This window comes from Caretta caretta, chromosome 11 (genome assembly GCF_965140235.1).
Source record: "Caretta caretta isolate rCarCar2 chromosome 11, rCarCar1.hap1, whole genome shotgun sequence".
Taxonomy (NCBI): Eukaryota; Metazoa; Chordata; order Testudines; family Cheloniidae; genus Caretta; species Caretta caretta.
In genome coordinates, this window is record NC_134216.1 from 61,424,094 (window position 1) to 61,436,227 (window position 12,134).

General features: G+C 38.8%; 1 protein-coding gene across 7 annotated transcripts in view; it reads right to left on the reverse strand.

The window, feature by feature from the left end:
* Positions 1-11,734, reverse strand: part of RAPH1 (Ras association (RalGDS/AF-6) and pleckstrin homology domains 1) — a 166,104-nt gene extending 154,370 nt beyond the window's left edge. For 6 of the 7 annotated variants that reach the window (XM_075118093.1, XM_075118092.1, XM_075118091.1 and 3 more), the window contains exons 1-2: positions 11,541-11,734; positions 5,269-5,312 (exon numbers count right to left, since the gene is read on the reverse strand). The gene's annotated coding sequence lies outside the window, so the exon portion shown is untranslated. The remainder of the gene's footprint in view (positions 1-5,268; positions 5,313-11,540) is intronic. The other variant, XM_048870478.2, reaches the window with a different exon arrangement.
* Between the last annotated feature and the right edge of the window lie 400 nt (positions 11,735-12,134).

The window sequence follows — 12,134 nt, forward strand, 5'->3', positions numbered from 1 at the left end:
GTCAACATCACATGACAAAATATACAAGCCTAAATATCCTTAAATCAAACTCTAGGTTCTTAAACATTTTTCTTATGTTGCCTACCTGTAAATTTTGATCATCAATAGAAATATTTTTTCGTTGGTTCGTGCGTGAAATCAATGTTTACTGACATTTACCTATAAAAATCTAATCCTTCCAAGCCTATACATTACCAACTGTAGTTTAAATAGTACAGAAAAACTCAGTAAACTCAAATACCCATATTCCACATTAATAGGTAAGTAGCAATATGGGTTCTGTGGCTCATCTAAGAATTTCACTCATTTCCCCATTCTTTCACACCCTTCTCCCTGTCAGCAACTGGAAGGGAGTGGGAGCTTCAAAATTTTCTCCATACCGACTCCTTTCTTTACTTACTGAAAGGAAGCTTCTCATACCTTCCTTCTGGCAAAGAGATTCCAAATTCCCAATCCTTAACAATCATGGATTTTTATTTTTAAATGAAAACAGGAGGACATCCCACACTACTAGCAAGTCTCATTACTGTTTTTTTTTTTTCTTTTCTACTGTGTGCATACCATTGCTGCAACTCAAATTGAAAAGTATCTTTTCAGTTCTATGGAGCTGCTCTCAAAGAGCCAGCAAATCCAAGAAGTAAGTCATCTGCTGATGGGTGGGAGTACACACTTCAACAGAGGTGCAGGAAAAGGCAGACTCTCCTCCTCTGCTCGTAACAGAGATCCTCCCACCACCGCTGTCCACAAAGTTTTAGTTTCTGAGAAATAATATCAGTGAAACTGGCACACACAACTATTGCTCCTGCATTCACCTGTTCTCCTAAAAAGCTTCATATTACTATTAAGTGGTCTCTCTTAAATTTTGTGTGCAGATATAATTAACTAAAGTTAAATTGCTAGAAATGCCAGAATCTAGGAAATTTTGATAAGCAAAACATAGAAGGTTTCCAAATACAATAGTTATAAATCACTCTTTTTGAATAGTCTGTAAATTTTAGTTTACCTATCAAACCAAGTCAGCCAGACTTATCTACCCATGTGAAAAATCATTGTCTTAAGCCATGCATTAATAAGGTAGGCTGTGAAGTGTTTATTCTTATTTTCTCCAAGAAAGTAATCATTGAGCCTGTTTGCGCTTCTTTAAATTTTTTAAAAGAATTTTAAAACTTAACGAAGTAATTTCACCAAGGGAATTTAGTACATACATTTTGACTAAATGCATTAGTTTGAAAGGTTCTTAAGTTATCTAAACATACCTGACAAAAGGAATGGTTGCAGATGTTCAGAAAGCCGCTGGGAGACATTTGCATTAGTTAATACATTTTATGAAAATTTAGAATCTGAACATAACAATTATGTGATTAAAAGGTCAAGAAACTCTTTTGGAGTTCTCAAACAGCTGTCAACAACACAGTTCAAAAGAATTTACACAATCAGTGATTAATATTTATATAATTAACTGATTACTCCAAATGCTAGAGAGAGTGTCACGGTTACTTTTCCTCTCTCTCTTACTAACCCAATAGTAAGAGAACGCAAAATGGTTAAGTCTATTAAACTTAAGGGAGAAACTAAAATAATACTGTTTTAACAGAGACTAAGTAGAGGGACACAATTTGCATACTAGAAAATTCAGACAAATGTGATTTAAGTTAAGACTTCCAAAACATGTTTCAAAGGAAGGAGGGAGGAAGATATCAGAAACAAAACAAAAAGAGTCAAGAATATGTGTTGAACTTAGAAGCAGAGTTGACGTAGTAACTGCAAAGAGGGGGAAAAAAAGTGAATCTCTATCCCAAGGGAGCAGGAGCTTGAAATACATACTGATACAAGGACTAGATGGTAAACTAAGAAATGTTCCACTGCCATCCAATCTCCAAAAAGAGTGCAGAAAAGGCACAAAAGCAGATGAGTACTTTAATAAGATTACAAGAACAAAAATCTATGAGCAGCATGGCTCTCTTGATCTTTCCAATGAGGCAGTTAAAAAAAAAAAAATCCAAGACATCAGGTTAAGGGTATGTGTGGTCAGTGTTGCATTAGCGACCATTACTGTTATAATAATATTTAAGAGACATTATAAATTCTTGCGATCGTTATGTTTTAATAATTGTACTTTAAAATGTAAAATTTAATGGACCAAATTCCTAATAGCAAATAAGCATCCTGCAGAGTTGGCAATCTGCTTTGGAAACATGTAAAGCACACAATGCAAAATCAGGAGCCAAGTAAGAGTGAACAGGATTTGTGACCATGTAGATAAGAAACAAGAGACTTGTTAAATGGTCTCTAGGCAAAAATTCTCTTAACCCTTGAGATTTCTTACAGCTTATCACAGGTGAACATTATCCATCAAGACATGTGACAGACAGGAATTACAGAAATCAAAATCACCTAAACTGGAATTGAAAAAGGAGATGCCTTAATTCCTGCATTCAAAATCAACACAGCCCCCTAGAGATGAGGTTAACAACATATAAAATTAACTTTATTCTGCCCAACCTGTACACAATGAAAAAGTTAACACCTATGCAGGTTCAAGAAACTTTTGAAATAATACATTAAAGGACAGTAAATGGGAAAATGACCTATTAAAGAAAACGAAGGTTCAGTTTTATTCCATATTGAATGGAACATACCCCAGCATTGTATCGGGATTAGGGAGAGGGGCACTGAACACAGGAATAGGACGTGAACAAACTTCATTATCAATATACTAATGAAAAAAGAATTTCAAGACTGGAATATTAATGAAAAGATCGGTACCTTTACTTCAAAAAGACTTAAAAATGTGAAAAGGAGGTTATGCATGACACAGGTGGTAGTTTCATTCAGAGGCCAAGCCTACACTAGAAAAGCATAGCTCAGGACAAACTGATGTTTAGTTTAATCACAGTTTTCTGAAATGAAAAAGATGCTTAAAGAAGTCTTAACTGCAGCTTTCTGAAACAGTACTGAATGGTTTGTCCTGGACTACATTACGGTTAAACAGTTTCAGAGAATCAAAACTGGATACACGGCCTACACCCATTACTAGCAAGAGGTATCATTTCTAGGATAGGCCAGATAACTGGAGATATGATGGAACATCACACACTTCAGCTCTCAGACCCAAGTTGAATATTATCTTAAATCTAGCTACAAATTTACACTTTCTGACTACACTAACACCCAGAAGTAGACTACATATAACTTTATACAAAATCTGTTTTAACTAATATTTATTATTATTTATTTTTATCACTAAATTTTCACCCATAAGTTTCACTGTAAGATAATTTTGATCTTAGATTTACTTGAGAATTTCACTGTCAAGGAAAGGAAACTATACCTGTAGTAAGATATGGGCAGGGTGTAAGAGGGTACTTGGGGCACTCAGTCAAAAACTGTTCCATGTCCCTAGAGATATTGTGAAAACAAGAATAGGGGACCGAAGGTAATAGTGCCACAGCCATAAAATAGTTTTATTACCATCTAAGAAGTAGAGAGCCATTAAAGTATTTATAATTTGAATACTGAAATCAAATAAATTTGGACAAATATTAGATAAGTTATAGAAAATAAAATTCTCAATTTCATAAGTACTGTAGTCTCATTCAACAGTCTTCATTCTAAGCAACAAAAGATTAGCAGTAGCAACAAACAGTGAACTCAGACATTAACCAGGAAGGCATAGGCTTAACATTGCAAATCTGTAAGTACAGAATTTTTGCAAAACTAATGCGCTTCCCATGTCGATGTCACTCTGTTTTGGAACATCATTACTGAGCTACAAGAAAAACCCCACCTCAGTTATGGAAATTATTTTTTTTTTAAAAACTGATTCTTCTAGATCACCCACAGTTTAGCCGGATACATAACACTCCGAAGTCCACTTCCAATTTGACAAAGTCAGCCAACATGAGTCATGACACAAGCAATATCCGGGGTGGGGGTGGCTATGATCTGGAAATGAAAGTGAATACATTTACCGAAGCTTGTGGAGTATTACCTACAAGAAACTTCTTTTTACAATTGAATGTATGCCCTTTTTTAAAAAAACCTCTTTTATGACACTAAAATAGGACAGTGTTAATGGTTTGTATGGGTTTTTTTTTTAAAACCAAACTTTTACACCCTAGAAATAAAAGCAATGCCAACTCTGATCCTGTTGAAAGACTGAAAGCATGTCTCAAAAGATGTATATTATTAACTATCATACCTAAACTGAAGGGGCAGGGACACTAAATTTTCTCCAAAATATAGTCACTGACCTTAAAGAGGTGTTAAAACTTTTAACCAGTACAATAAAATCCCCTTTGTGATCTCAGTAACTCAGCTCACAATCCTATGATGCTGTTATTTCACCAAGGAGAATTTCAAAAGGGAACAGGAGATAAGGCTACCACATTTGGGTCAACTCCTACAAGCAGGCAGCTGGGTCAGAGAACTACTGAGCAGCTGCTTAGCTAGGCATTACAACCACACATGCCCTGGGAGGAATATCTGGAAGGAGCCCCTGAAGTCAGCGTACCTTCTTACATTACATAAAGTTGTTGTGCATTTGTTTTACTGGTGCTGTCTTCCACGACACTTGTGGTTGAAGCTTAGAAGATAGTGCCTCAACATGAAACAGGAAAAGACTGGGGAACCTGGAAAGTGGAAGCCAAAAATTACTTTGTCCTGAATAATTCTTCATTGCCTGAATGAAACTAGAAAAGAGGGATCAACCCAGCATCCACACTGGGGAGCTAAACCACAGAAGTTCATAAATCTAAACCTGCCATAAAACTAGGACAGAGCAGAAAATCTACAGAATACATGCCTTGTTTCTTAAATGATGGGAACAAACAAAGCAGGTATATTGGAAGGTGGTCTCCTCTTACTTGCCAGAATAGACTAAAAAAGGTCTCTCTTAGCAAAAACACACACACAATGCAAGAGACTCAGACTTGTATTTGCTTCCAACATATATTATGTTAACAGTGAGAATCTAAGCAAGCCATTTTCCCAGTTATTGTCCATAAAGATGTAATTTCATTATGAAAATACTTCAAGCATAAACACATTTAAGGACACTTCAGTAGAAAGTGGAAGTACAGCGGGAATAATCAAGATGCCGCACCTCCAAGTCATTGGTTCAAATCTGATTCAGAATGGTAAGGTCAGAAAGTAGTTACTATTTAAAAACATTGGTAGAGAGAACAAAGACAAAATCCACCACTACTGACACTTTTGTGGGCAGTCTCAGATGCTAAAAGATTGAATATGCATGTAGACTGAACTAACCTTTCACTCTAGAGTTGGCTGTTCCACGTGTGAGTTGAGTAACACTGAGGGAGAAGAAGAAAAGAAGCTTTCACTGCCAATGGTTGCACTTTGAGTACTATCAACACAGTACCTTTTAAAAATAATGCAAAGATGGTGAATTGATACAGTGAAACCAAAAATGATAACTTTCCAATAAAGATTTGGATGCTAGAAGCAGCTCAGGAAACAAGACACAAAGAATACTTATCGACAAGGTAGCAGTTACCCTGTGCAACACTGAGGTCTTTATTAAAAAGATTCCTTATTTCTCAATTTTTCAAAGACTTTAATGAGGTTCCATCTCAGTTTTTTACTGTAATATGTCAGCTTTGCAAGTTATTACAAAACACTTAAATGTCCAGACAAAAATATCACTTACTCATCTGAAGAGATAAGAGGTGAACAAACAAGTCTTTATAGTGATGAGGTGGGTGAGGTAATATCTTTTATTGGACCAACTTTGTCTCTCTTATACCCTGGAACCTACACAACTACAACAACACTGCATTCAAGTCTTTATAGTAACCTTAAATATGCCAGTTTCTTACTAGAACAAAATTCAACTGAATTATGATAGTAGGCTCTGTGGCTAACAAGCTTTTAGCTCAGATAACTACAGTATTTGGTCACGTGGAATTTTAAGGATCCGTTTCTCATGTTTCTCTTCTCCCTAGTATCCAGTTAAGTCAAAAAACCTTTGGTGGAAAGAGCTCCATTTGTCATCCCTATTTCTTAGTGACTCAACATAGTTACACATTCTGGTGCACATGCTTTTAGACATGCTGTTCCTGATGGAGTAATTGTCACAAGAGATAACCACCAGAAAAGGACAGTTCAGGAATTCTGCATTAAAAGACCAATAGTAATCTACGTAGTCAGCAAGATTATAAAACATCATCTAGTAAAGTGTTAAACCTTTAAATATGGAGTCATAGCTCTATTTTTTGCCCAGTGTATTTATTATTTGAAAAGGCAAAGAAAAATGGCAAATGATGCATTAAATCTGCTTTAAATTATCAGAAATATGCTTCTGATTTAGCACCAGCGCTTACTTTCTCTGAATGGAACATACAAAATTCTCATCTAGAAAAATATTTTTAAATATTCAGCCATTAAAGAATGTTATGTATTGTTCACTGAGATGGAAACTATTCTTTCAAAATGTCTTATTAGTTTATAATATTAAGCCTTTTGAGATATGCCTTTTTCAATGGAAAGAGCATTTAAGAGAATTTAATTAACAACAGTAGAACCTTAAATCCCTTGTCAATCTAAAGACCAATTAAAAATCAGGCAATGGTAGTGGAAGCTTCCCACCACTAACCTGTAACCTTGTTGTACAAGTACCTAAAGGCGGAAAATGTCACGTCCGTTTAATCCTTGTTGAATTGTACCTACAATTTGACTAAGGTGTGTTCTGGACCATTAAAACAGCTTCTTTTATTCAATACTAAATTAGGCAATTATTTTTTAGTATCAATTCTATTTCATTATTCTTTTTAAAAATCACTCAACTGTTGTGTGTAGCCATATTCTATTGTACATAAATTATACACAGGTCTAGTGTCATTATGCAGGTTTCAAAATCAAATTTGCTGATTTAATGGTTAAAGAGTTTTAAATGATACACAAATCCAAGAGTCTTAATTTCAAGCCTTGTTTTCTGGGGATTCCTAATTCTGCTGTAAAAATTCCTTTGAGTAAAACATCTAAGCCCAGAAGTATTCCCCACTCCTGCCCAAAGTTTTTAAGGAAAGGGTATTGAAACATCATGAAGCAATTGTACATATGTGTGGTTTACTGGCAATGTACATTTTACATTCCTATTCAATTAGAAAATAAATCAAATGTAGCATGCATATATTATAAACTAGTGGTTCTCAACCAGGGGTGTGTGTGGGTATCCCTGGGGGTACACGGGGGTCTTCCGGGGGTACATCTAGATACTTGCCTAGTTTTACAACAGCCTACATAAAAAGCACTAGTGAAATCAGTACAAACTGAAATGTCATACAAACAATGTCTTGTTTATACTGCTCTGTATACTATACACTGAAATGTAAATATGATATTTACATTTAAATTGATTTATTTTGTAATTATATGGTAAAAATGAGTAAGCAATTTTCAGTAATAGTGTGCTGTGACTCTTGTATTTTTATGTCTGATTTTTTAAGCAAGTAGATTTTAAGTGAGGTAAAACTTGGGGGTACACAAGACAAATCAGACTCCTGAAAGGGATACTGCAGTCTGGAAAGGTTGAGAGCCACTGTTATAAACTATGTATTTAAAAATCCTTATGAGTAATATTTTTGCAGAGTCTAATAAAATTAAAGACAGGCATTTAGATTATAAACTCTTTGGGATAGGTACAATCATTTTCTATGGCCTCAATCCTGTAAAAAATCACACAAGTGCTCAATTTTACATACCGAGTAGTCCCATTCTAGTCAATGGGTCTACTCCCACTGCATAAAATAAGCACATGCTAAGTCTGTACAGGATCAGGGCCTATGTATGTACAGTACCTAGCACAATGGGACCCCAACCAGGCTGAGGCCAATAGGTGATACTGAAATATAAATAATAGTGAACAAAAATCAGATCAGAACTCCAGACTCTGAAATCTGGATCCAGACCCTCTCCACTGGGTAAATAATTCAGTAAAATCAGTTTCATAATGACAAAAGCAAGGAAATTTGAAGACTAAGGTTAAAGTTATCTTTAACTTACTCCTCTGTATAAGGTTTCAATATCGATCTCTAAATAACGGGTGATCATAAATTCCTTACTTGACATTTCTAGCTGTTAGGTGGAAAAGCACTTTTTTTGCTTCAAAATTCTCTCTTTTAATGTGGTCCAGGTTATCAGCAAAGTGCTCAACACATGACAAATGAAAATATCAGTTTTGAAAGTTGTCCAGTGCCCTATTTGGTCCAAATTTTGGTTTTCTACTTAACTTGAAAATTCACCAGTAAATCTACTTGCTGTTCTGTTTGCCTGGCTACTTTATGACTTGCACTTTCAGCGAAAATGCAAGTTTTTATTTGTTTGGAGTGTTATTTTGTTTCTGTTTTTGTTTTGCTAATGAGAATTGAAGGAATATGATCCAAATTGTTTAATGAGTGTGATTTTCAGCATAACGTATCTGTCTTAGCATTTGTTAGACATGATTGGCTAGTTCAGGCTTTCAACTTTGTCCCTGTTTGATGGGCTTTTTTCTTCCAGGGGCATAAAGTTGCTTTGACACTATATATTTTTTCTTAAGGGTGGGGGAGGGGCCGTTACACTTCCTGTCAGTGCTGGAATAATACCAGATAAAGATGTCCCAATAGAAGTCCTAAAATAATATAATTTTCCAGAAAGGAGAACATGTGCTGATACACTCCTAAAATACAGTGCTTAAAAAGTTTAGAACCAACTTCCACCTTTGTTTCAAAGGTTGGGTGGGGGAGAGAGATAAGGTAACAATGTCTTTATGGCTTAAGAAAACTGATCAGTCTATTAGCAAAAAACCAAACCAAACCAAAAAAAAAAAGCCAAAAAACATTAGTTACAATTCCAGAAGATATTTGAAAAAACATTTTGAATAAAAATATAAGTACACTTATACTGTAGCCTACATAGGTAATGGATCAATCTTGCACACAGTGACCCAAGCTTAAACTGAAAGATATAATTCTGTACCTATGGTAGTTCAATACATATTCTTATTAAAAGCAGCCTGGCTTTTTACAAAAACAACTTTTTTTAAAGAAACCTCAATATACAGAGAGTTCCTAAACAATTAATCATAATGAACTACTGCCCTGGAAAATCTATTTTAAACAAACTCAAGGTTACAGGTAATGGTCTCAAGACATTATTATGCAATCTTTCAAGGAGGACAGGTTTTATATTACACATAGTGGTCTCTTTCATAAGAAAAATCTTGCACTATGAAATTATCAAAAGGTTAAGGTATGCAATAATCAGTAAGCCGTACTCCTTTCTTTGACTGGAGCATTTTGTTTCTTAGCAATATTGTCTACCATGCCACCTACTAGCAAATCTAGAAAAACATGGGTAGCAGAACACATCATCACAGGGTGCTGCTCTGAAAACCAGGCACTTTAGGGAAATCATCTATCTGCAGGGTAGGGGAGAAGCTTCATAGGCGTTTCCCAATTTCATACTGTGAAAAAGCTGCACTACCATGGACTCTGTAACAGTATTCCAGTGCCACCCAGAGATATGAAAGCCACGTGCTAACTGAAGCAAGGGAAAACAATTAGCTCTATATTCCTCCCACCCACCTACCATTCAAAAGAGAGACTGAAATATTACACAGGGACACTGTCAACTTGTTTTGTGTATTTTTTTAAACAACTAATTTAAAATTCCAGTTTCTGATACAGCATATTTTAGATGGTATAACCCCAGTAGGCATTATTAATTGCTTATAACAAATTTTTAAGTGTTTTTCTATTCCTTGTCTATGTTCAGAAGGGTCTTTCAGCAAAAGATAACTTGGCTGTACACAAAAAAACAGTGAAACTGACTAAGCACAAAGTAAAACTGGAAAGATTTCCTTACTTCTATTTGAAACACTTCAGGTGTTACTTGTAACTATAGTAGTTACAGAATTTTCAGCAGAACTGTTTTCTAAGTTGATATGTCCCTTTAAGAAAAGTCACTCTGGCGTACAACATAGTTTTAAGTTATGTCTACAATCACAGAGAACAGTAGTTCTCAACCCTTTCACAACAGAGCACCAACTGACTTTATAGACACTTCAGTACCTTATTTATAGAAAACGAGTAGGTGCTTCTTTTTCTGTGCATTTTTTTATTATCCTTCTGGGTATATGTAATCAAGGTCAAAATCACTGCTGAAAACAACTAAATACAAATATCAAACTAAAACGTACAGGTATTTTATTAGTTGCCACATAATAAGACAATTACCCAATAGAAATGAAATAGCTTTAAAAATTAACAGAGAAGTTATCAGTTGCCTCAAATGATTAGCCATTTTCAAATGGAAAAGAAAAAACTGAATACAGATGTGCAGTAACTGTAACTGCTATTCTAACATTCAAAATATATTTCTGTATACAGACACTCCTCTTTCTCCTCCCATTGGTGATTCTCTCTATGCACTAGAAAACTCGCCTCATCTTCATGAAAACCAATGCAGACATCAGCCTTGCCTGGGAGGTTCTTCAAGAATCATTCTGCCCCTCACCAATATGGATGGCAAAATAGCTACAAAAATACGGTGTTTTTAAAAAGGAATTAAAAATTGTAATTAATCAGCCTTGTTTTTTCCCTCCTACACTAAGGAAAGTGGTTTAATTTGTGTTGAGTCTTTAAGTTATTGCCATAGACATTCGGCTAGTCGGCGGATGGGACTATGTTGCTTTCAGCTCCACAGGGTGGGGACTCACTAAAGCTGACATTGTCTGAATGCCACAAAACAGATTCCTCTCACATCCCCGGTCCACTTTCAACCCTTTTCTTTTCTACAAAATTAATCGCATTCCTATTTTTACATTAAAGCTCTTATTTTGCACCTCAAGCTCAGGAAAGCCGCGAACAAGACTCAAATTGGGGGGGGGGGGAAAGGGGGTAGAGAAAGAGACAAACCACAGCACCTTTAAACACAGACGCACACCACCCATCAGACCCTCTCTTTCCAGAGCTTGAGCTGAACTGATTTTTAAGGGGGAAGAGAACTGGAGCCATGACCAGTGTAACAGACGAGGGGCGTGATGCGGTGCTGCTGCTGGGGCAATCCCAACCCCTCCTCCTCTACACTCTGCCTTGGGTGGTAGCTTTCCCGGGGTGACCCTATGGAGCAGGGATGTGGTAAAAAAAAAAAAAAAGAGGATCCAGCTCCTCCGATTCCCACCCCCCAGCCCCAAAATACAGGGGAGACCCCTCCTCCCTCTCCCCCCATCCAGCTTTATTACACACACTTCTAGGGCACCCCAAGATCCGATTATTGTCTCCCTCCCCAAATCACCGCCCCCAGCTGGGATGTGCATATCCCCCAGCCGGCTCCCCCAGGGTGGGGGCGCTCCCCAGACAGGACAATAGGGCGAGCCCCCAGCCGCTGCCCCATAGACGGCGGCTCGGAGCCGGCCACTACTGGGGAACCCACTCCCCAGGCCGGGCGATACAGCCCGCGGCTACTGCCAGGGGAGCAGGACGCGGCGCGAGGAGGACCGGCTCCCGGCTCCCCTTCCCGGGCAGGCGCTGAGCACTCACCGCGGCGGCGGCTCGAGGTCGGCTCCTCCGGCTCCTCCTCTCGCCGCCCGGCTAATGGTGGCAGCGCGGCGCCGGCGGCTCCCCCAGGCGCTTCCCGGCCCCTTTGCTCAGCGCGGAGCCGCCCCCGCCTGGCAGCCCGAGCGCGTCCCTGGCCGGAGGCTGCGGCGCGTCTTCTCCCCACGCCCCAGTGCCTGACTCAGCCCCAGCCCAGCCCCAGCCCCGCTGCGCCGGGCTCTCCCCGGCCGCTCACTTCCGGCGCGCAGGCCCCGCCGCTCCCTCCGCCGCAGCCCGCTGGCTCCCCCGCTCCATTCATCCAGCCCCGCGCCCGGCCTGCTGCGAGCGGCGAGGCGCCGCCTTCCCCTCAGCAGCGCCCGCTGCCGCGCCCGCCACGCCGCCGTGGCTGCGAACGGGGGCCCGGCCTTGCGGAGCCCTGTGCCTGAGCCCCGGGCTCAGCGTCCCCATTACCGCCTAAACATGGGCGTGCAGCTGCTGGCCCTGGGCCTCACAGCTGTGCTAACGTGTCCACACTGCACAGGAGGGGGGACCCTCAGGCCATTGATTTGCCCCTCAGGCAGCCCCCTGGGCCTTACTGGG